We start from the raw sequence: 23,295 nt of genomic DNA, 5'->3' as shown, positions 1-23,295 counted from the left end.
GGTACATTGTTCGACGGCGCGGCGTAGACGAAGGGACCCGCCGCCGTGACAGCGGCATCATCAATTACCCAGCCATGCTCTTTGAGTGACGACCAGAACAACCGGACCCGCCGCCGCCGCCGCGGGGAAACAGGCTTTATCCTCCCCAATTTCCGGGCACATTCCAGGACAAGGGAGCTGTCAGCGGGCCAGAGCGCGCCGTACCACAGCCGACGCTATGCGCTACCGCGAAGACAACGTTCTTTCCCTCCCCCCCCCTTTGTCGTGGGCTATCGCCGGGAAGGCACCCACAGCTTCCCAGAAGGGCCGTGACGGACACCGGTCAGACAGACAGGCAGTACTCGCCAAGAATGTGGAAAGACAGGCGCTAGTGAATTAGCTCCGAAGAGAGAGCCTGTGTATACTCTCACTTGAGAGAGAGTGGTGGCGTTTTTGTTGTTTATTTAGTTTGTATTGTTAACAGACTCTGGGGTCGAGGCTAAGCCCAACCCAAGGGGTGGTCCCCATCTCGCATGTTATTTTGGATTGGAGAATTGATGCTTTGGGCGGGCCACTGGAAATGACCGCCCTTAGTCCTTTGTTAATCAAGTGCTTAAAAGCACATGTAAACGGATGCAGTCCAGTCTGAGCTGGGGCTCCATGCTTAGCATGTAATGTGATGCTACTTAGGCACTAACCTGCCCGGTCGATGAGTAAAGTAGTGCAAAGTTTGTTCTTTTGTAAATTCAGTTCTGCTTTTTCCAGTTTAACTCTCTGCATATGTATGTTGTAAAATATGCTCTGCTGTCATCATCTACAAGCTCGCCTCCTGTTCATCTTCCAAGCCGAACGACACTAGAGGAAGGGTTTGTGAACCATCCTCGAAGAAACGGACGACTATTGAAATTCTACTGCATAGACGCTCAGGACGACATCGTTCGCCAAGAGGGCCTTCAGCGCCGAAGCCCGACGGCGTGCAGCTTCTGCCAGCAACCGCTCGAGCCCAACTCCGGAGCCACTCCATCGCCCCCATGAAGTCGTCGGCACGTAAGCTCGGACGCCCCAGCCTCTGATGTATAACCTTAATCATGTGTAATTATTGAATATACCTGTTTGTTTAAAACTGAGCCATACGGTGTCTCTTTGCCTCTCCGTCCCGTGTGGACCTGCGCATTATGGGGGTCATCACACTGTTTTGCTCTGGTACGTTAAACCCCATAAGCCTTCTTTGCTCAACTGCTTGTTATGTTGATGGCGGCACTTGCACTCTTTAATTCAAAGCCATGTTTTTTTGTGTTCCCATTACTACTGTTCTTGTCCACAGATATATTTTACATATGTATGCAGAGTTATCAACTTCAAAACAATGTCATTAATGCGGCGAATTCGGCGTGTTGGCAGATAATTGAGAAAGTCGGCAGTGCAAAGAAAATGACAGGGGCAGAGACGTTGTAGTATAGGCTATTCTAATGTTCTCAGTTTGGTTCTAGACCTTGTATCCAAGCATTTCAGCCCAGAAAAGCTGAGAACCAAGCCGGTAGACATCTTTGGCTCATTAGAAGACCGGTGGGCGCCCAGCGACACTTAGAATGAAACAAAGCACTTCCCGAATTTCTAAAGCAATCGGAGCCATGCCCTAGTGGTTTGTGTGCTCGGTTCGGCAGCGGGAGGTGGTTGGTTCGAAAGCCACCGCGGGCACCCTCCGGTAAAATTAGGCACAAGCGCCCCCAGTCTTACGCCTGGCTTTCTTCTGGGGTGTGCGCTCGGGAGAAGTTGCGTAAAACACGCTGGGCCCCTTGCAGGGCAAGCCCACTTCCTGACAACCTCGCGACCTACTAAAATTGGCACCTTTTGTTCAACGTGGTCCGAACGAGAGCAAGCCTCGATGCGGTGTCAGTGGGAGCGCGCGAGCCCTAGTACAGTGGCTCCTCCTCCTCAGTGAGGACAAGCAGCTCTTCCGCACATGCAGCGAAGGCAACGACCGAAGCTTCAGTGGTCCAACTCCCCTCAGCCCCCTCCAACCCTGCTGCTTTCTTCCCGGACCTTGCCCTCTCCCAACAGCTTCAAGCAGTGTGCCCCAAAGAGAGGAAGGCTGAAGAGCTATTTCCTCAAATAAATCACAATCAATCGGTATCCTCTCGACCACGCTTCCGCTCTGATCGAGAGGCACATAGCGTCGCCAGCAGTTCTGAAACAGAACGCACAACTCTCGCCGAACCTTGATCTGCTAGCACATAGCAGCATCAGCAGCAGCGTGTACAGTGTTACCGTTACCGGAGAGCTGGGAACACAGCTGCTCATGTGGAAAATTTACTGAAGGCGACGAGGCAACGCGACACACTGTAATCGCCAGCGCGTTGTACGTCGTGTCTGGGGTAAGAATTCGCAGGCTACTGCGAGGAGAACTTAACTCAACGAGTAATTAACTCATGGCAATCCTGCTCATGCCACGATGCAGCAAAATCCTTGCCGAGTCAGAGAATACATCCGCATGAGTTATGGGACCATCGTGTTTTCTGCGTAGAGAGGGTGAATAAGTTCTGCCAACACCCCTGTTCCGGGGCTGTTTCGGCGTAGTGTTTCCATGCGAAAAGATGTTTGATTTTTAACGCGAGGGTGTTAAGCAGCTTGTGAGGTGAAAACGCCGGTGCGGCCGTCATCGCCGTCGTTAAAGCGACGGCTCCGTCTCGTCGTTATGATCTCAAAAATCCCAGGAGCACCAGCGGTGGAGGCTTTACGCACTTAAATGGAAGCTTTCGCTTCTTGCAGGGGCCACCAGGAGCGCTGCAAGTGAGCCTGACATCATCGTGCGTCCTTAAGGAAGCGGAGTCTAAAGTTTCCATTCCACTGGGGGGCCTCTAGGAGCAGTGAAGTGTGATGAATGGTACCGTTGTGAGAATGGTACGAACAACGTGCGCTATCACGTTTCACTCTCTCAAATTTTAGCATTAGTAGCTGTGAATATTGTAACGTAGTTGTGACTGTAGTCGAAGGAGCGATGAAGACGGACAAAAGGTCTTCTAAAAGAAAACTGTTTATTGGGCTGACTTGCGCCCACAATGGACTGAATCACTCGGCGGCGGCGAAGCGACAAGCGCGCTCGGCGGTCGTCGAACAGAATGCCCGCCGCTGTCGGCCATGCTCAATTTGAAGCTCCTAGCGAACTTTCGAGAAAAAGCGTGCAAAGTTACTAGAAAATTCCGGAACAACGTAGAATCAGGTCTGCCTGGCTGCGATCAATCGAGATAAATCTAGTCGCGTCTTGCGTCATAAACAAAGCGATAAAGTGGGATGGCGGCAGTTTTGAAGAAGGAACCAACACTGCAAATATTCCCGGCATTACACCCCTCTCAAAGAAGCATAGCCGCGATGCATTAAAACAAATAATGCGACTAATAAGAGACAAAACGGATCTTGCGAAAACGGAGTATGGAAATGCAGCGTTCTTTAGCGCGCATAATACGGCTTCAGACGGACTACATGGACAACCTCTGGTCGTACGCGGCGTCGCTGGGATGCAGTCACTGCGTTAGGGATGACTTCACAATCAAGTTCTCCTAGCCGACGATGAACTTTGTACGGGCCGAAATAGCGGCGCTAAAGCTTTTTACTCAATCCACGGCGGCGAATGGGCGTCCAAACACAGACTTGGTCTCCTGGCTTGTATTCCGCGTTGCTTCTTCGTAGGTTGTAGCGTTTGGCGTCGGACCGCTCCCGATCTTTGATCCGTAATCGGACAAGCCTTCGAGCTTCTTCTGCGCGTTGAAGTAAGGCGGCAACGTCGACGTTCTCTTCTGTAATGTTGGGCAGCATGGCGTCTAGCGTGGTTGTGGCCTTCCTGCCATGGGCGAGTCTAAAAGGCGTCATCTGGGTGGTCTCCTGCACTGCGGTGTTGTAGGCGAAGACGACGTAAGGCAGAATGACATCCCAGGTTTTGTGTTAGCATTGACATACATGGCGAGCATATCGGCGATGGTTTTGTCCAGGCGCTCGGTCAGTCCGTTCGTCTGCAGATGGTATGCAGTTGTCCTCCGGTGGCTGGTTTGCCTGTAACGCAGGATGGCTTCCGTTGGTTCCGCCGTGAATGCTGTTCCTCTGTCCGTGATGAGCACATCGGGAGCGCCGTGTCGAAGAAGAGTGCATGCCACGAAAAATTTGGGGACTTCTGCTGCTGTTCCGTTCGGTAGGGCTTTCGCCTCGGCGTAGCCGGTCAGGTATTCGGTGGCTATGATGATCCACTTATTTCCAGACGTTGACGTTGGAAAAGGGCCTATCAAGTCCATCCCGATCTGCTTAAAGGGCCCTGAAGGAGGATCAATCGTGTTCAGAAATCCTGCTGGTCGTGTGGGAGGGTTCTTTCGTCGCTGACAATCTCGGCAGTTTTCACATAATGTGCGACATCGGCATACAGTCGTGGCCAGTAATACTTGCCTTGAATGTGGCGGAGGGTGCAAGTAAACCTGAGATGTCCAGCTGTCGGCACGTCGTGTGAAGTGTGTAGAACATCTTCGCGGAGACAAGCAGGTACAACAAGAAGGTAGGCTGTTTTGCTCGCTGCGAAGTTCTTTACATTCTGCACACAGAAGGAAGAAAGCCCTCGCTTGAATGAAGCGGAGGGTGAGGAAACCTTGCTTTCCATGAACTCGATGAGGCGTTTCAGGTCGGGGTCCGAGCGTTGCTGCTGAGCAAAAGAGCTGGGTCTGATGGGTCCCAGGAAGGCGTCCTCATCGCCGACCGGCGGCGGTGTATCTACAGGGGCTCGTGAGAGGCAATCGGCGTCAGAGTGCTTGCGTCCGGACTAGTAAAAGATGGTGACGTCAAAGTCCTGGAGACGCAGACTCCATCGAGCGAGTCGGCCAGAGGGGTCCTTCAAATTGGCAAGCCAGCACAGCACACGGTGATCGCTGACCACCTTGAACGGTCGTCCGGGCAGGTAGGGGCGGAATTTTGACGTATCCGAGATGATGGCAAGGCACTTCTTCTTAGTTGTCGAATAGTTAGCCTCGACCTTGTAAAGGGAACGGCTAGCGTATGCGGTGACTTCATCCATCCCGTAGCTTTTTTCAACGAGGATGGCGCCTAGGCCCACGCTGCTTGCGTCGGTGTGAACCTCAGTATCGGCGTTTTCATCAAATGCGCGAGGATTGGTGGGGGACTGTAAACGACGCTGAAGTTCCTTGAAGGCTTCTGCTTGCGGCGCTTCCCATTTCAACGGCACGTCTGCTTTCGTCCGTTGGGTCAGGGACTCGGCGATGCGCGAAATGTTTTTCACAAATCGTCGGTAATATGCGCACAGTCCGAGAAATCTGCGCACTGCTACCTTATCGGCCGGCGGTTGGAACTGTTTAATAGCAGCTGTTTTTTGCGGGTCTAGGCGTACTCCCTCCTTAACGATGTGGCCTAGAAACAGCAACTCTTCGTAGGTGAAGTGGCACTTGTCTGCTTTCAAGGTTAGGCCAGATGACTTGATGGCGTCTAGTACTGTTCGAAGTCTTTTGAGGTGCTCTTCAATGTTCGAGGCGAAGACAACGACGTTATCTAAATATACCAGACAAATTTGCCACTTCAGGCCTGCCAGCACTGTATTCATTACTCGCTGAAACGTCGCTGGTGCGGAACAGAGAGCAAATGGCGTCACCTTGAACTCAAACAGCCCATCCGGAGTGATGAATGCTGTCTTCTCGCGATCTCTTTCGTCGACCTCAATTTGCCAGTAGCCGCTCTTGTGGTCCATCGATGAGAAATATTTTGCGCTGCGGAGGCGGTCCAGTGTGTCGTCGATGCGGGGGATGGGGTAGACGTCCTTCTTTGTTATGTTGTTCAAGCGGCGGCAATCCACGCATAATCGAAGTGCGCCGTCTTTCTTTCTCACTAGAACAACCGGTGCCGCCCATGGGCTGTTGGAAGGCTGGATGACGTCGTCGCGAAGCATTTCTTCGACTTGGTCCCGGACGGCTTGTCGTTCTCGCGGTGACACACGGTAGGGGCTTTGACGGAGAGGTCGGACGTGTTGATCCGTTATAATGCGATGCTTGGCAATTGGCGTTTGTCGGACCTTCGGCGATGTCGAAAAACACTCACTGTAGCTTCGAAGCAGATTGCGGATCTGGTCTTGTCAGTTTCGGGGCAGGGCTGGGTTGTTGTCGAAAGTGCGCGAGCTCTCTTGGTCAGGCGAATCTTCTGCGGAGGGGTCGGAGAGGGCGAAAGAGTCTCGTACGTCGGATATTTCTTCGAAGAAAGCACTCGTCGTTCCTCTGTTAATGTGCCGGTATTCTTCGCTGAAGTTAGTAAGCAGTACTTCGGCCTGGCCTTTGCGGAAATGTGCGATGTCTCTTGTGATGCTGATTCCTCGGTCTGGAAGCAACTGCATGTTCCCCTCGATGATGGCTTCAGCGTTAATGGCTTTCGTGGCGCCTACGGTGACGACAACGCTCTATCGGGGTGGGACGCTCACTTCTTCCTCCAGGACACTCAGGGCAACTAGATTTTCCCGAGTTTTCATCGAAGCGATGGCTTCGTTCGTCGAAAGCGTGATCAGCTTGCATCGTAGGTCGATGATCGCCTGATGCTCATTAAATTAAATCCATACCCAAGATCACTTGTCGGGAGCATTGCGGTAGCAAAACAAAGGTCGCAGGATAGGTATGCCCTTTGACAGCCACACTCTAAGAAAAAAGGGTGTGAGAAAGGGTTAAAAAGGACTTTTACCCTCTTTAGAGGACCCTAGGAATAACTTTGCACCCGTTAAAAGCACGCTACTGATCACTTACCCTTTTTTAGAAAACTTACACCCTACTTACGCTTTCTACCAGTGTTGATAACTGCGTGTAATTTCTTGCCCCCAAAACAGCGGGGTGATTATATATACTTTGCTGGCATGCCGCGATGGGGAGCTCGTGGAGAATTTTGTGTGAAGTGCTTCGATGCGCGTGCCGACTTCATAGAGGGGCGGGAAAGAATTTATATAATGATCGATTTCTCTTGTGTGGCAAATACATCAAGTAAAAAGATTACGCTTAGCAGTCTACGCTCAAAACGGAATTCGTATGCTTACATCTTTTTTCCATATAGACTGTTTCTAGTACGACTAAAAACATTCCATGCTTTAATTTGACATGATGCGGCGATCAGCTCCAACGCTCACGTTCTATGCGCATTTAATCTGTGTCCGTTTCAAGCAGTGCATATTTCCTCCTCGCGCTCAGCTGCACGTAATGGCAAGAACGGCGGGCCCTGATTTAGTGTCATGATTAAACTTGCACCATAAGCTCACATCGTCTGTAGGAGATTCGTGGTTTACATACTGATTTTATGTTACGAGTGATAACGCAAATGAAATTCGCCCTTGACAGCCTTGCCGTTAACAGGGCTGGGGGTGAGCCCAAGGTAATCTTTTACAAAGGAGCAGAAAGAAATAGGGATATGCTGAGTGGCGCATACGCAGGTGAACCTACTGATTTGTGGGAAGGAGTCTTGGGTCCTCTGACGCTTTCTCCTCCTCCCTAGCAATGGAACTTTTTTTGTTTATTTCTCAATTAAATTTGAAAATGACTTTTGAATGCTATACGCCAAGAGAAAAACAGAAAGCAGAAAACATGCTTGTCATAAATAATTATGGCGTAATCAATAAAAGAGTGCTCAACCTTTGTTATAGCTCACATTTCTCATGGCACACTCGCAAATTCCTGTAGCGAGGGCTGGGCAGGAAAGGGGAGAAAGAAAGCGCCTTTGGCCACTTGGTACTGCATCAATTAGTCCATAAAGTTTTTTGTCGCTGGTCCGCTTCTCCAGATTTTTAATCCGCTTTGTGCTGCTTCATTCTTTCGGTGAAGTTCCTGATCTCACCGATGTACTACGCCGAGCGCTATTGTGCTCCTGCGCAGAAAGCTCTTGCTTGAATCATCATTCAGACGCGGGGCAATGTTAACACTCCCTAGGAATACTTGTCGCCTCTTACATACAGGGTCTACGTTCAGTGACCCGGCGGACGACTAACCGAAGGCGGGATAGAGCAGCGGACGCGCAGCGGACGAATTAGCAGGAACAGAATCCGCAAACAGGCTTTTTCCACACAAGTGCGTGCACTTGCTCATTTTATAACTTATACACAATATTTCAAATAGCTTATATTAAAGCACGCTTGCACCACCTTCATAGTGGCTGCCATATTAGAGGCGAGAAAAGCAGAGCTTATGTACATTCGGCATATTTCCTACCGCACACTTTTTTCAGTATTCAGCCGTCAAGAGAACAGGCGACTTTTTATGCCGACAGTTAACCAAGGAATTTTTTACATATGCGCAGAAGCAAGCACCCCGCCGGGAAAGGCCACCGCACGTGCACAACAGGCGTACCTAAGCCGGTAGTATGTCTCCGGTATGCTAAATCCCTCCACCAAGAAAGCGTGTATGCTAAATCCCTCCACCAAGAAAGCACACGCGGGGGACACGCGGAATCCGGTGCGGGGAACGAAAAGAGGAAAAGAAAAAATCTGCCCGCAAAAGGAGGAAAGGGTGAGGGGCGGGAAAGAAAGGGTGCAAAGGACAGGTGGGTTCCTTCATTCGTCGGATGGATGGATGGATACGGCTGCACCCTTTAAATCGGGCGGTGGCTCAAGCCACCTAGCCATGTCTTGTGAAATTTTACTCCTGTCTTGCTTTTAGCCACCAATCAGAAAACCTTCGCTTGGTTACATCTAACCTCTTAAAATCCACTTTCCCTTCACTATCCCTAAACTCCAATGCCTTGGGTAAGTCAGCCCCGCTGCTTTCCACTGTAGGGTGAAGCCCTTTACAGAAAGTATCAAGTATTCAGCCGTTTCCTCTTCCTCTCCGCACGCAATGCACAAAGTGTCTATCTCATGGTACCTGACTCTATAGGTGTTAGTCAGCAAAACTCCAGTCCTGGCATCAAACAACAAAGAGCTTACCCTACAATTATCCTAGATATTTTCTTTGACAATTTCCTATTTAAAGGTCCGGTATGTTCCCAGTGCCGATTTCGTCAGCATCCCTGTTTTCCACAGAACTCTCTCTGTTTCCTTAACCTTTTTCTTAACCGATAATTGCTGATTTGCCCCCTTACTGCTGTCCAGATATTTGCTTGTCAATTTTCTAGTTCGCTTTCTCCATTTCGTGTCAACATTCTTTATATACAGGTATCTGAAAACTTTCCTAGCCCACTGCTTTTCCTCCATCTTTCTCAATCGTTCCTCAAATGCTATCTTACTGCTAGCCTCTCTGCTCTCGAAAGACGCCCATCCCATATCACCCTGTACTCCCTGATTTGGTGCATTGCCATGTGCTCCCAAAGCTAACCTCCATACTCCCCGTTGTTTAATTTCCAGCCTTGCTTGAACATCTGGCCTCATACACAGGACCGCATTACCGAAGGTTAGGCTAGGGACAATCACCCCTTTCCAGATCCCTCTTACCACCTCATACCTATTGTAATTCCACAGTGCCCTATTTTTCATGACAGCTGCATTCCTACTAGCTTTATTCATTACATAATTTTCATGCTCTGTCAGATACTCTGCACTATTATTTATCCACACCCCAAGATACTTGTACTCATTCGGTACTTTTAGCACGAACTCCTGTATTCTATGCTCGCCGCCCTCTTCATTAAATATCACGACTGCAGATTTTTTCTTACTATACTTGAAGCCTAATCTATCTCCCTCTGTACTGCATATGTCTAACAACTTCTGCAGGTAGGTAGGTAGGTAGGAAAGACTTTTAATGCTCTAGAAAGGTGCTAGTAGCAGACGAGAAAGAAGAGGTCCATCTTCCTTCTTCTCACAGGGTCGGTGCCCCTATTCCAGGGCTCCGCTGAGCTTCGCTGCTCGTTGGGCGTGCTGGATCAGACCTTGTTGGCAACCCAGATCGCCGCTGGAGAGCCGGCTCTCCCACTGTTCCGCACTCGGGTCTTTGCGAAAGCTGTCGTTTTTACTGCATTCCCACGTGATGTGGTACAACGATGGTTTGCTGCCACACCACGGGCAAGTGTCCCGATATTGCGTCGGGTAAATCTTGCTAAGGATATGCAGGTTTGGGAATGTTCCTGTCTGCAATCTTCGCCAATACACTGCCTCTAGTTGACTTAGATCAGGATGAGGCGGCGGATAGCGGATCCGTACCCCCTTATAGTAGTTGAGAATGTCTGAGTACGTAGGACTGACTCGGTCGGGTAGATCGTCCGATTGGGAGGAAGCTCGGCTCGTATACCCTCGAGCTACCTCGTCGGCGCGTTCGTTCCCCGCTATGTCGGTGTGTCCTGGTACCCAGTAAATGCTATGTATGACTTTTGGTGGGGTCGCGCTCTGGAGGAGCCGGAGCGCGGCGCGACCTATGCGGCCGTTCATGTAGTTACGGCACGCTTCTCTCGAATCTGTAAGGATGGTAAGGGACATGTTGCTTCGATAACCGGCTACCGCCGCTAGAGCTACGGCCAGCTCCTCCCCTTCGGTTACCGTGCAATCCCTCACTGAGGCGCTAGCTAATTCCTTTAAGTTCGAATCAATAACTACCGCCACTGTGCTGTTATGTGAGCTTCTTGTATACGGAGCCGCGTCCGTGTATACCGTTGTGGATTTTGTAGCTAGATTTTGCTGTACATACCTCGCCCGGGCTGCCCTACGGGCCGCATGCAAGTTGGGGTCCATGTTCCGGGGAAGGGAGCGAACCTTTAGCGTCTGGCGGATTGCGTCCGGTATGCTCGCAGTACGATTCTCGAATTCCGCAGTTCCGCCTAGCCCCAGTCGGCTAAGGAGCGAGCGCCCCGTAGGAGTCTGCTGGAGCCTAGCTAACTGCGTGACCAGTTGGGCTTCTTTGATCTCTTCGAAGGTGTTGTGAATTCCAAGAGCCAATAGTTTTTCGTTGGAGGTGTTCATTGGTAGATGCAGGGCTGTCTTGTAAGCTTTGCGGAGTATGGTGTCTGCACTATCCACTTCTCCTTTGTTGAGGTTGAAGTACGGGAGGGCGTAACCCACGCGACTAACCACCAGGCTCTGAACCAGGCGCAGGGTATCCCCCTCTCGCATGCCGCTCCGCTTCTGCGACACGCGCGTGATCATTCTGGCGACCTGAGTGGTCGATTGCTTGAGAAGGCCGAGCGTATGGCCGCATCGCTGGTTGCTCTGCAGCCACATTCCCAAGACGCGTATCTTGTCTCGTTCGGGAATTAGCTGTCCTTCGAGGGAGACATTGAGGGACCCTTCCTTGTGTTTCCCTTTGTGGACTCGCAGGAGTTCTGATTTTTCGGTGGAGCAGGCGAGGCCTCGTGCACTGGCATATTCTTCCACGCAGGCAGCCGCTGCTTGCAGTCGTTCTTCTTTCTGGCCGAGCGACCCAGTGGTAACCCAGACCGTGACGTCGTCAGCGTATATTGCGTGCTGTATGCCTTCGATCTTCTCGAGTTGTCTTGCGAGGCCGATCATGGCCACGTTGAAAAGTAGTGGCGAGATGACGGACCCTTGAGGTGTGCCTTTGTTTGGGGTCGAAAATTTAGCGCTACGAAGGTCTCCGAGCCCAACCGTTGCAGTGCGGTTGGAGAGAAAGGCCTTCACGTAGCTGTGAATTTTCTCGCCGCAGTGGAGGTTGTCGAGTCCTTCCATTACAGCCGTGTGGCTAACGTTGTCAAAGGCTCCTTTGATGTCGAGGGTCATAACCACGTTCTCGCCTACGCTCGGGACGTTGGTGAGGACTTCCTCTTTGAGTTGTAAGAGGATGTCCTGGGTGGAGAGGTGGGCTCGGAAGCCGAACATACTGTGGGGGTACAGGTCTTCGTCTTCCATGTAGCTTTGGAGCCTCCGAGTAACGACTCGCTCATAGAGCTTGCCTAGGCAGGAGGTGAGTGAGATAGGTCGGAGATTTTCGATCTGGAGTTTCTTACCCGGTTTGGGGATCATTACGACCTCTGCATGCTTCCACTCTTCAGGAACCGTTCCTGCGGCCCAGTGCCCGTTGAGGAAGGTGGTCAGTTGGTCGACCGCCTCGTCGCAGAGGTTGCGTATGAGTGCGTTCTGGATCTTGTCTGCTCCCGCCGCAGTGTTGCGCGTGCATGCCTTTATGGTAGCGAACACTTCTTCCCTGGTGATCGGCCTGTCTAAGTGGGTGTTCGGTTTCCCCAGGTATGGTTTCGCGTATGCCGCAGGCAAGGTCGTGCCGTAGCATTTCTCTTTGGCCTTATCTAGCAGTTCCTCTTCCGTACCCTCGAAGGTGTGGACGAGTCTGCGGATAGCTTTCCCGCTTTCGGCCCTGGTTTGGGTAGGGTCGAGGAGGGTCTTGAGTATACGCCACGTTTTGGCCGTGCTGAGGGTGCCGTCCAGCGAGCTACTGAACTGCTGCCAGCTCTGCCTGGCCAGTTGGGTCGCGTACTCCTCCGCTATCTTGGTGACTTCTGCGATCCTGAGCTTGAGCTTCCTGTTAAAGCGCTGCTTCTTCCAGCGCTTGGTGAGTCCTCGACGTGCCTCCCACAGCCTGATGAGCCGAGGGTCCACCTCAGGTGTTTGCTCGGTGCGATCCACTTCCTGAGTGTACCGCTTCTGGATGTCTTTAAGTTGTTGACACCAATCATCTATGGAAGTAATCCCCCCTTCCAGGTCCGCGCAAGCCTTGCGGAAAGCCGGCCAGTTGGTGATCTTGGCCGTGCCGAGCTTGCGCTTGATGTTGGTGGCTGCTATCGTGGTCTTCAGGATATAGTGGTCACTGCCTAGATTCTCCAGCAGATTCTCCCACGTTGCGTGCTTCACTCCCCTGACGAACGTTAAGTCCGGACACGTATCCGGGCAGATCGAAGTGCCAAGGCGCGTGGGATGAAGTTGGTCTGTTAAGAGGGTACATTGGATCGCTTCCGCCGCGTCCTCGACCTGTATACCTTTGTGATTATTAGTGGGGTATCCCCATTGCTGTCCGCGAGCGTTGAAGTCGCCTGCAATGAGCAACGAGTTGCTTTTCGCAAGTTTGCTGGCCCCTAGAAAGAGTATATCAAAATTCGCGTCCCGCTGGCGAGGCGGGCTATAGAGGTTTACTAGAAAGACACTCTTTTCCTTACGCTTCTTTTTGGGAATAATTTCCGTCACTAAGTGTTCAATGTTGGTGTTGGGAATTGGGTCATGGGCTATGGCTACCAACTTTTTGCTGACCAAGGTTGCCGTGCGTCCGCTATCGTAGCACGTATATCCCCTGAGTGACGGTGTCGTGTTAGTTTCCTGTAAAGCTATTATATCGGGTGTTGAACCTTGCGTATGTAAAAACTGCATTAGGAGTCCCTGCTTTTGGCGGTACCCCCTGCAGTTCCATTGCCAGATTTCTAGTGGAGTTTGTTTAGCCATTGTTTTGGGCATTGTTCTGATTGGAGCCTTCAGTTCCGAAACGGCGCTCGTGTATGAGCCTGTCCCAGGCCTCGTTTGTTATTCGTTGCGTATTTTGACTTTTGACGTGGCTGCGGAAACTTTGGTCCTGCAACGCAACTTTTTGCTGTAGTAATGTGATGTTCTGTTCTGACAGGTTGAGTTGGACCTGCATGGCATCTAATCTTGCATGAGTGTGTCGGAACTGTCCTTCGGTGCGAATCATGAAATCCTCCATGCGCTGCATGAAAGTTCTGAATTCTTCGGGGCTCACTTCTAAGGGGGTTGGAGATCGTTGCACTTCGGCCGCCGGAGGCGGGGGCCGCGGTACGTGCCCTGTTCTCTGAGCCTGCATCTCTTTAATGAGGTCATCGATTTTTTTCGGAGATGTGCATTCTCCTCTCTTAGAGCTTTAATTTCCTTCGAGTTACGCGTAATATTATCTTGATCCGAGTGCGGAATCAGTGGGTTTGGAGAGCCCGCTCCCCAGCTCACCTTGACGCCGCCCTTCTTCTGTTGTTTCTGCGGCGGCTGCTGCTGCTGCTGCTGCTTCGGCTTGGCCGTTGACCGGTTTAGCGGCGGGAAAGAGTCATCCCTGGATCGGCTCTGGCTGTGATCTCGCACGGTGCTACGGCCTCGGCTCGAGGAGCGGCCATGGTCCCGCTCCGAGCTAAGCCACCTGGGTCGGCGCTCTCGACTCAGGTGCGGGTTCTGCTGCTGCTGCTGCGGTTGTTGCTGCTGCGGCAGTTGGTGCTGCTGCTGCTGCTGCTGCTGCTGCCATTGTTGTTTCCGGGACTGCCGGCCGTCGGTCGTGCTGCCCCGGAGCTCCTCAGTAGTCTTGAGGCGTCGACGGCACTCCGTGGTGACGTGGTCGCCTTCGCACACCATGCATTTGGCCTTGCACGGGTGGCCTTCTGGTGGGTCGTGTGTGCCGCACGTCCTGCAGAGCTTGGTGTTCGGCGTTGGACAGACGTCCGAACGATGGCCTTGCTCTCCGCACACGTAGCAGATCTGTCTCGTAGGACGATAGGGGTAGGTCTTGAATTCTCCGGATCGGTAGATGACCCACTGCGGGATATACGGGCCGTCGAACGTGATGAGCGCCGTTTCCGACTTGCCCAGCATTCTCGCTTCCAGGATCTTCACTCCTTGTGATCGAAGCCGCAGCCTCGATTTCAGTAGGGCCGGTGATTGCCCCGGCATGACGCCGTGAATTACCGCACGCTTCAGGTCGTCCGGTAGGGCTGGATAGGTGTTGGTTGCATAGGTCTGGTCATTGATCGTGAGCTTTTCGATCTTCCTGAGCACGTCGCCGATGTCCAGGTCGGGCGTGCTCGCAATCATGATGTTCGATCCGGGCCGGAGTCTCATGATGAAGTCTTCTTCCTTGATCGTTCCTCCGCTGGCCGCGACGAGGGCTTGCGTTGCCTGGTCGACACGGATTTCGCTGATCTTTAGGCCTCCCTTGGGGCGATAAATGATTTTGATATCATCCTTCGGTAGCGGCGGCGGACGTGGCCTGATCTGCCGCTGCGCTCCCGCCAGATGTGGTTTTAATGGAAAGCGCGGCACGCCACTCGCTCGCGTCTCTGCTCCGCCAGCTGCGGCTGTCGGCGCTATCTTGTTGCTTGCTTCTTCCCGGGGATCGCCTGGCCCCTTCGAGCCTTTCTTCGAGCCTTTCCTTTTTAGGCGCCGTTTGTAAGAAACAAGCTGCCAACGATCCATGTCTTCGTCCTGCAGTGGGTCGATGTCGGCCCCGTCGTCCCGCTGCGGTGGCGAGGTCTCCATGGCCTCGGTCACTGCGTCCCCAAGTCCGAGGCTCGCATTGACCGGCGGCGCAGCAGGAGATTCGTCCGTACTTTCAATATTCGCCGAACCTTGGGCCGAGGTCCGGGTAGGTTCATTCATGATAGGGTCGTCAGCGTCCCGGGGTTCCATGCTGGCCGATGTCTAGACACGCAAGCACCGCACGGGGCCGCCCCGGGAACGCGCTAGGCCTACGCTAGGCTCAGCGTTCCCGGCCGCAGGTGGCCACTCGAAAGTCCGATAAAAGTCCAAAAAATGGGCCTACCGGCTCAGGAGTGGTGTCGCCGTGGTCCAGGTGACGTTATCCGTCGATGTAGCCGAAAGTTTTCGGTGGCCCACGTGAAAATTGGGTCGGAATCTTCGAAAAGACACGGAGCCGATGTGGAGTGCGTCCGTCCACATGCGAACGCCCAACTTCTGCAGGTCTTCCTTGTTGTCAGCCATTATCACTATATCGTCCGCGTATATTAGTCCCGGTAATGTCTGTTTAATTCATTCCCCTTGCCTGAGAAAAGATAGGTTGAAGCCTAGTCCACTCCCCTCTAGCTTGGTCTCCAACCCTTGCAGGTACAACATGAACAACAAAGGGGACAGAGGACATCTTTGTCTAAGCCCCCGCTGTATCTCTACAGGCCCTGATACATTTTTTCCCCATTTTATGAGCACTCTGTTACCTCTATATATATCTTTTAAAAGATTAATTACTCCATTTTCCACATCCAATGTGCCCAGTATGTCCCACAAATGCTCCTGAGTAACGTTGTCGTAGGCTCCCCTAATATCCAGAATTGATAGCCATAAGGGCCTATGTTCCTTTTCCGCAATTTCTATACACTGTGTCAATGAAAATAGATTGTCCGCCAACCTCCTTTGTGTCCGGAACCCATTCTGTAGTTCCACTAACACCCCATCATTCTCCACCCAAGCCTGCAGTCTATCCTTTATAATCTGCATCACCACCCTGTAAACCACAGATGTCACTGTTATGGGACGATACTTACTTACGTCTGCTTTGTCCCCCTTTCCCTTATATATCATGTTCATTCTACTTAATCGCCATTCATCGGGGACTTTCTCATCCACTATCATTTTGTTCACTACCTGTATTAATGTTTGCTTGGATTTTGGTCCTAACTTCTTTATCAACATAATCGGGATACCATCTGGTCCTCTTGATGTGCCACTAGGAACCTTCTCCTCTGCCCTTTCCCACTCTCTTTGCTCAAGTGAAGCTATTGCTGTAACCGGTCTATCCTCCTTCGATAAATTATGTACCACGTGCTTTGCTGTAAATTTCTCCGTCATCCTTGTTCCTATGTGTTTTATTGCTTCATCCCCTTCTAATCGAATACCCTCATCTGTAACAATAAACCTTTGTTTTAGCTTAGTCTTATTACTCATTGCATTTTGGATGTTTCCAGAACTTTTGGGTTGCTTTTCTATCCTTTTTATTTACTTTTGACATCCTTTGGGCACCCTTTCTTCTAATTTTCTCATTAATCAAATAGGATGCGTCCCTTCTACACTTTATAAAGGTATCCCATTTTCTGTCTACTTCGTGTTTTGGTTCCCCCCTCTTCTTGGAATATCTGTGTTTCCTGGACGCCTCCTGGCGCTTTTCTATTGCCCTCTTGACCTTTTCATCCCACCAACTCTTGGCTTTACATCTTTTCCCTTTTAGCTTTACTCGCACCTTAGCTAGCTCTAGCTCCAGTAATCGAGTTAATTTGGTATAAGTCCATTCTGTATCACTATCCTCAAAAATTACTTTCTCGATTTGTTTGGCTGCTGCTTCCAATTGCTTTTCTGAGCAAAAATTCCCCCCTGCTTGTTCATTTCGCTTCCGTCCTACATTGCTTTTTCTTCTGAAGCTCAACTTGATATGCTTGTGGTCACTACCTATACTTCTGGAACCATCTTCATCTATGTTCATTACCCCTAATCTATTATACAAACTCTGTGACATTAGTGCATAATCTATCGTCGAGTGCAGACTCCCCGCCTCCTATGTTATGAGCCCTTCACACTTCTCGGTGCTGTTGCATACAACTAAATCATGCCTGTCACACATGTCCTGCAGCATGCTTCCCGTCGAATTCGTGTACCCATCCAGGTCTTCTATGTGTGCATTCATGTCGCCTAATATAATTATCTCGCCCTGTCCTCCTAGCTCATCAATGTCACTTGCAATACATTCCAACATTTTCCTGTTTTCCTCTTTGGCATTAACCCCTGTCCACAGGTATACAAAGCCAAGGAGTGTTTGCTTGCCTGCCACTGTTCCTTTTAGCCATAAATGTTCCCTGCATCCCAGTCTAACCCTTTGAAAGTTCATACTTTTATGAATGAATGCCCCAATTCCACCTCCCTTTCTGCTGCCCTCTGTTATATTGCAATATTCCCATGCGTAGTCTGGGTTACAGGGTGGTTGCTCCATGTCTCTAGGATGTGTTTCCACTAGACCATATACCATTAATTCCTCCTGCCTTAACTGTTCTTCTATTTCCTCCCATTTCAGCCTATTCCTGCCACCTTGCATGTTAATTAAACCTATATCTGAATTAACTTGACCCTGGCGCTTGCGTCTCTTTCTTCCCCTATGGTTCCATTGTCCCTTTGATCTTAATTCTTCCTTCTCTACACTGGTTCCTTCAGAGCTCTGGGTCCCCCCCCCCCACAAAAAAAAGCTTTGTCCTGGCGATCTATCCTACTACCCACCCTCTTGCCAGTGGCACCACCGTAGTGGATGCCATCCTGTGCAAAAGGGTGGGGCCTAACCTCGTACACTTCCCTGTTGACTTCCATCACCCCGTATCTTAGTCGTCGACTCAATAGCCTAATTACACGGTTAGCCTTAACGACCCTCTTTTCCGTTTCGCGAGCCTGCCTCTGGACCTCTTGGATTGTGCATATGATCACATGCACACTCTCAGAGGCCTCTCTAAGCCTACGCATCCCCACCTCCAACTGCGTCTCAAGATTCTGGCTCCTCCCCTGCAGCACATCATTGAGACCAGCATGGATAACGACAAGGTGTTCGCCATCCATGCTGCCCACCACCACCTCCCGGGCTTTGGCCATTGCATCCACCATGCACTTCCCCGACTGAGCCTCTACCTGCACCCGCCTGTCTGCCTTCACTGCCGTCAGATCGCCTCCCTCAACCCTCGCTACGTTCGAGTCCCCTACCACCAGAACCCCCCTGCGCCCTAACCATTCACTTCCTAGCTCCATCTGTTGGCCTCCGGATCGCTCTAGCTGACTCTCCTGCCGCTGTACGCTATTGTCGCGAGTCTCCATGCCCGCTTTAACCTCTTTCATCTCTTTCTCATTTTTCTCACTTAATGCTCGCTGTGCTACAGCACTGTAGGATCGACGAGCCTCGTCGCCCACCTGACACTTCTCCGAACTGGGGTGCCCAGCCGGCCGCGACCTGAGCGCTTCAACCTGTTTTTCTAGCTGGGTCCGTTTTTCCCGCTCTTCTTTCATCTCGCCCACAATTCGCTTCAACAGGGCGGCATTATCCTCCTCCTTTTTAATCAAATCGGCGACCTGAGCTTCCAGCTTAATCCGTGCCTCTCGTTCTACCTTCAGGTCCGCACTAAGTGAGTTAAACCCAGCTTTCCATTCCCCTTTTAACGTATGCACGGCGTCCCCAAACCGCTTACACATCTTACGCTCGAAGCTAGCCTCGTCCGCCCCGGCTAAGCTCCCGCACCCAGTCTCATCTAAATAACACCAATGGTCGCACTCCTGGCACTGTACTAACTCCCAGTCCTCGTCCACCTTAACTTTCCTAGCTTGCCGACCCATCGTCCGGCCGACTACGCCTTGTGAAAGCCCGCGAAAATTCCTATGCCGATAGCCCTCGGCACTGCGCAACGTAAAAGCCCGCCAAACGTTATTCTCACACACCTCCGCTGGCCTCCATACCCTTTACTCGGTCTAAAACTACCGCCCGACAGCATGTATACAAGCGGAAATACCAAAAGCACTTAGCTTCGGACGTAGTCGCTGCACCTCCCAGAAAAGCGTCCACCTCCGACAGCCATGCCAGGGACCAGCCTTCCGCGAATACAGCGCTACCTGTCGTGGCACTGCCTAGTACTGGAAGCTGCTGCAGGGCGCAGTTTGCACTTCGCGTCTCTGGACAGTGCCTGTCTAGCTATCTGTACCTGTGGTGTGCAGTCGCTGAGCGAATAACGCGTTTCGATAGCCTGCCAACAGGCTAACTGCGATGACGCCATATCAGTCCTGGTAAGTACGGTCGAATGTTTATCTGCTTGTATTTTGTAGAAGGCCAGTGGTGGTGGGCAATTACTTATGCTCATGTTCACTTTTAGTAAAACAACTCAATTTCGCCCTCGCCAGTTCATGGATCTTAGAATAGATATTGTCATGGTCCAAATTGTGCAATGCACCGTTGTATCTCCGGTAATAAGATTTAGATACGAAGCAATTAGCTGTTTTCGACACAGTCGCCTTTCTTGAACTCTTGGCGGCGGGTGTACGTTGCAAAATTCATGCAACCTCAAGCATGAGTGCAGCTAATGTGGTCTTTGAGATTCAGAGGGTGAGTCCTACTTCCTTTCAGAACGTTGATGATTGCTCTGAGTGGTTGAAGTTTAAAAATTGATTAAACTGGAGTACAAACCTTTCTCATGATGAGGCCCACAGCCATATGGCATCTTTTTTTCAGACGCAGCTGAGTGGCGCGGTCAGGATTTTGTTGTTTTTTTAATGCAGAAAAGGGGCCTCTTTTTTCACCCGAACTCGAGCATTAGCTTATGGCGTCACTCTGCGTCCAGCCGGCCGGGAAGGCGAGCTTCCGTGCAAGCTACACGCAGGCGTTATTTAAGTACGCAACACGTTTCCCCAACCCGTGGCGCAGAGTCGCAGCCACGGCAGGTCCGGACGAAATAGGCAACGGCAGGGCACGCTAGGAAATAGTTTATTATCCTAACGCGAGGTAAAGCACACTGCGGAAGAATGTTCTAACCGTAAAATAGATGTTCAGTAGCTCACCAAGTCGTTGACGTCGACCGGCGTTGGTGTTCGGGGGCCGGCGGGCAGCGAAAGGGGTCCGTGGGGCACTTAGGTAAGGTCCGGCGGCGAGAGTCCCTTCCCGCCGCGCGATCACCCCTTTTATCCCCTCGGTCATTGCCTCCCTGGCAGCAAATCGTTACCGTCAAGCTTAGTCGTGCTACCCTCTCCGCAGAAGGCAGCGCGCTGCCGTGACGTCACGTCAGTGCTGGGGCGGAAATGAGCAGAGTCGCGGGGGTGCCTTCTCTCCACATTCCTGGCGGCCAGCGCGCCCGTGTAAGTCACGGTCGCCGCTGGCGCGGGGAACGAGGAGGGGATACCAGTGTATCCCACATCCTCCCCTCCTTAAGAAGCCTCCCGAACACAGAAACAGGGGTAACATTACTTGATCTCCGCCATCCTGGGATCGAAGTTCTTCAGCTCCTGCCGGTGCATCGGTTGACGGCCGCGCCACGCCCCCGCCGATCAGCTGCTTCGCTCCGAGGGCTTGGCCTCCCGCACGATGACGCTTGGAATCTTGCTCCCTCTCAAGGTCTTCCGAGTGCGCGAGGCTGCGCCGTTTCGGTGAATTCGGTCGACCGCCTCCTTGGCGCTGGCTGCGATGGCTTGGAGGCCAGGTCCATGGCTGCGCCCCTGAGGTACTGGGTCAGGTGGCTTCAGGGGCCAGGGCTGCGGCGCTTTATGGTTGAGGCAGCGGTTGGGCTGGCCTGGCATACCTGGTCAGCAGGCGAGGACCCAGGGTTGCGGTGGTAATGGGGCCCCGCAGGCGGTGGCGCACAGTCGACGGGTGGGCAGCTCCGATGCGTTGTGGCAGGTAGCCGGGGTGGCCAGGGTGGCAACTGCAGGTCGCGGGCGGGGCGTAGCGTCGAGCCTTGGGCGCGGCGCGTTGCCGAAGCTGGATGGTGGCTGGTAGTTGAACGGTGTCGTTCTGATGTGCCCTGCTTCTTTTCCATCTGCGCTGGAAAAGGTCAACACAGATGTAGCCAGCTCCCGCAGCGCGTGCTGCGTGGCTGTTCGACCCTCACGAGAGTCATGAGGGTTAACGCAAGTCAGTCTTGCGTGCCATTGATCGGCATGAGCGGCCCGTACGTCCATGCATCTAACGAGACTGCCTGCCGGCTCACGCCCTCGCTCTAGGCAGCGCAGGCAGATTCTGTTTGTGCCTAGGGCGCAAGTTATAGCGGGACGCGGGGATCGCCGGCTGATCGCAGCGCTCGTTATCCGACTGCGGCGCGGGTCGGGCTGTGTCCTCTACCCACTCATCTCGCTGCACGTAGCGTTTCAGGTCGCATACGTGCACCGGTCCGCCTGTCGGTTTCGACCGCAAGTCCTCGAGCCTGTAAACGAGCGAGGAAAGTTTCTCTCGCACGCGGAACGGCCCGATCCATTTCGGCGCCAACGAGGCCGCAAACTGTTTGCTAGCGTCGCTGAGAACGTGCTGGCGTCGAAGCACCAGATCGCCCACTTCGTAGTGAACATCCCGGTTCGAGCGGTCGTACTGTGCTTTCTGCTGCGCCCTAGCGGTGCTCAGGTTGCGGCGAGCCTTGCGTAAGGCCTCCGTCATCTTAGCGCGCAGCTGCGTCGCGTACTCAGCTCGTGCTGACGAAGCGACTGGCGTCTTCCTGCTGTCCGATAGAATCCGGTCCATCGGATTTAGCAGCTCTCTACCCAGATTGAGAGAACACGGCGCATACCCAGTCGAGCGGTTAACGGTCGAACGCAAAGCAAACGCGATCTCCGGCAGATAGGAGTCCCAATCTTTGTGCCTCTCAGAGTACGCGACAAGCAAGTGCTTAACGTTGCGATTGACTCGTTTGTGGGGTTCGACTGAGCATGATAGGTGGTCGTTTTCTTGTGCTTAATGCCGAGTGCAGCGCACGAATCAACGAACACCTTCGCAGTGAAGTAGGACGCGTTGTCCGTTATCAGCTGCTCTGGGAAACCGAACCTGGTGAATACGTTCATCAGCTTCTCCATGATCACTCGTGCCGTCAGCTTTCTAAGGGGGAAAAGTTCAACCCACTTGCTGAAGTGATCCGTGACCACCAGCAAGAACTTGTTCCTACTCGGTGTCATAGGATACGGTCCCATGATGTCGCACGCCGCGATTTGCCAGGGAGTCTGGCTGTTAATCGGGTGCATGAGGCCGGGTGGTCGTCCGCCTCGGGGCTTCACACTTTGGCACACGTGGCACGAGCGGGCGTAGCGTATTACGTCCCTTTTCATGCCAAGCCAGGTAGCAAAGCGACACAACTTAGTGTAAGTCTTGGGGCCGCTTGCATGCCCAGCGATGCACGAGTCGTGAAAGTAGCGTAACAGTGCTGCTCTCAATACTCGCGGTATCACCACCTTGAACGCCTCGTTTGTGTCGTTCTCGGAGGGGATATACCTCAGCAGGACGCCGTCGGAATCCAGCAGATACGAATCCATCGCGCTCACAGCCCTACCAGCTGTTTCCGAGCGCTCCGCACCGACAGCAAAACCAGCTGTCTCCTTGTGCGCGGCGGCCCTGCCGCCCGGCTCCCGGAGGCCGTCGAACACCTTTCGACAAAACGGATCCTTCTGCTGAGCTTCGAGCAGCTCCTTTCTGCTGAACACGATCCCCACGGAACTCGCGTAGTCCACGTGGTTCACGCTCTCGCCATGGATCAACGGTTGGTCCGCGTTCCTTACATGGGCTACGGCTCGGGTCAGTCCCTCGCTCTCTCCGGCTGTCGGGCGGTCGGTCGCGTGACCTTCCTCGCACTGGACAGGCGCTCGCGAGAGTGCGTCAGCCACAGCGTAGTTTTTTCCTTTGCGGTAGCGCACGGTGAAGTCGTAACGCTGCAGCAACAGGGACCAACGCGCTAGGCGGCCGCTCGGCTCGCTGAGTCGTCTCAGCCAGGTGAGCGCCATGTGATCCGTCTCGATCACAAATGTCACCCCATCGACGTAGTAGTCGAACTTACGCAGAGCAAAAACTATCGCGAGACATTCCTTCTCTGTCACCGAGTAGTTTCTCTCTGCCGGCGTCAACGAACGGCTCGCGAAAGCTACCGGACGGAGAACGCCTTCATGCTCCTGAAGCAACACTGCTCCTAAGCCCAGGTCGCTTGCGTCGGTTTGAAACACAA

Source organism: Amblyomma americanum, chromosome 9 (genome assembly GCF_052857255.1).
Source record: "Amblyomma americanum isolate KBUSLIRL-KWMA chromosome 9, ASM5285725v1, whole genome shotgun sequence".
NCBI lineage: Eukaryota > Metazoa > Arthropoda > Arachnida > Ixodida > Ixodidae > Amblyomma > Amblyomma americanum.
Note: the sequence above shows the minus strand (reverse complement) of the source record.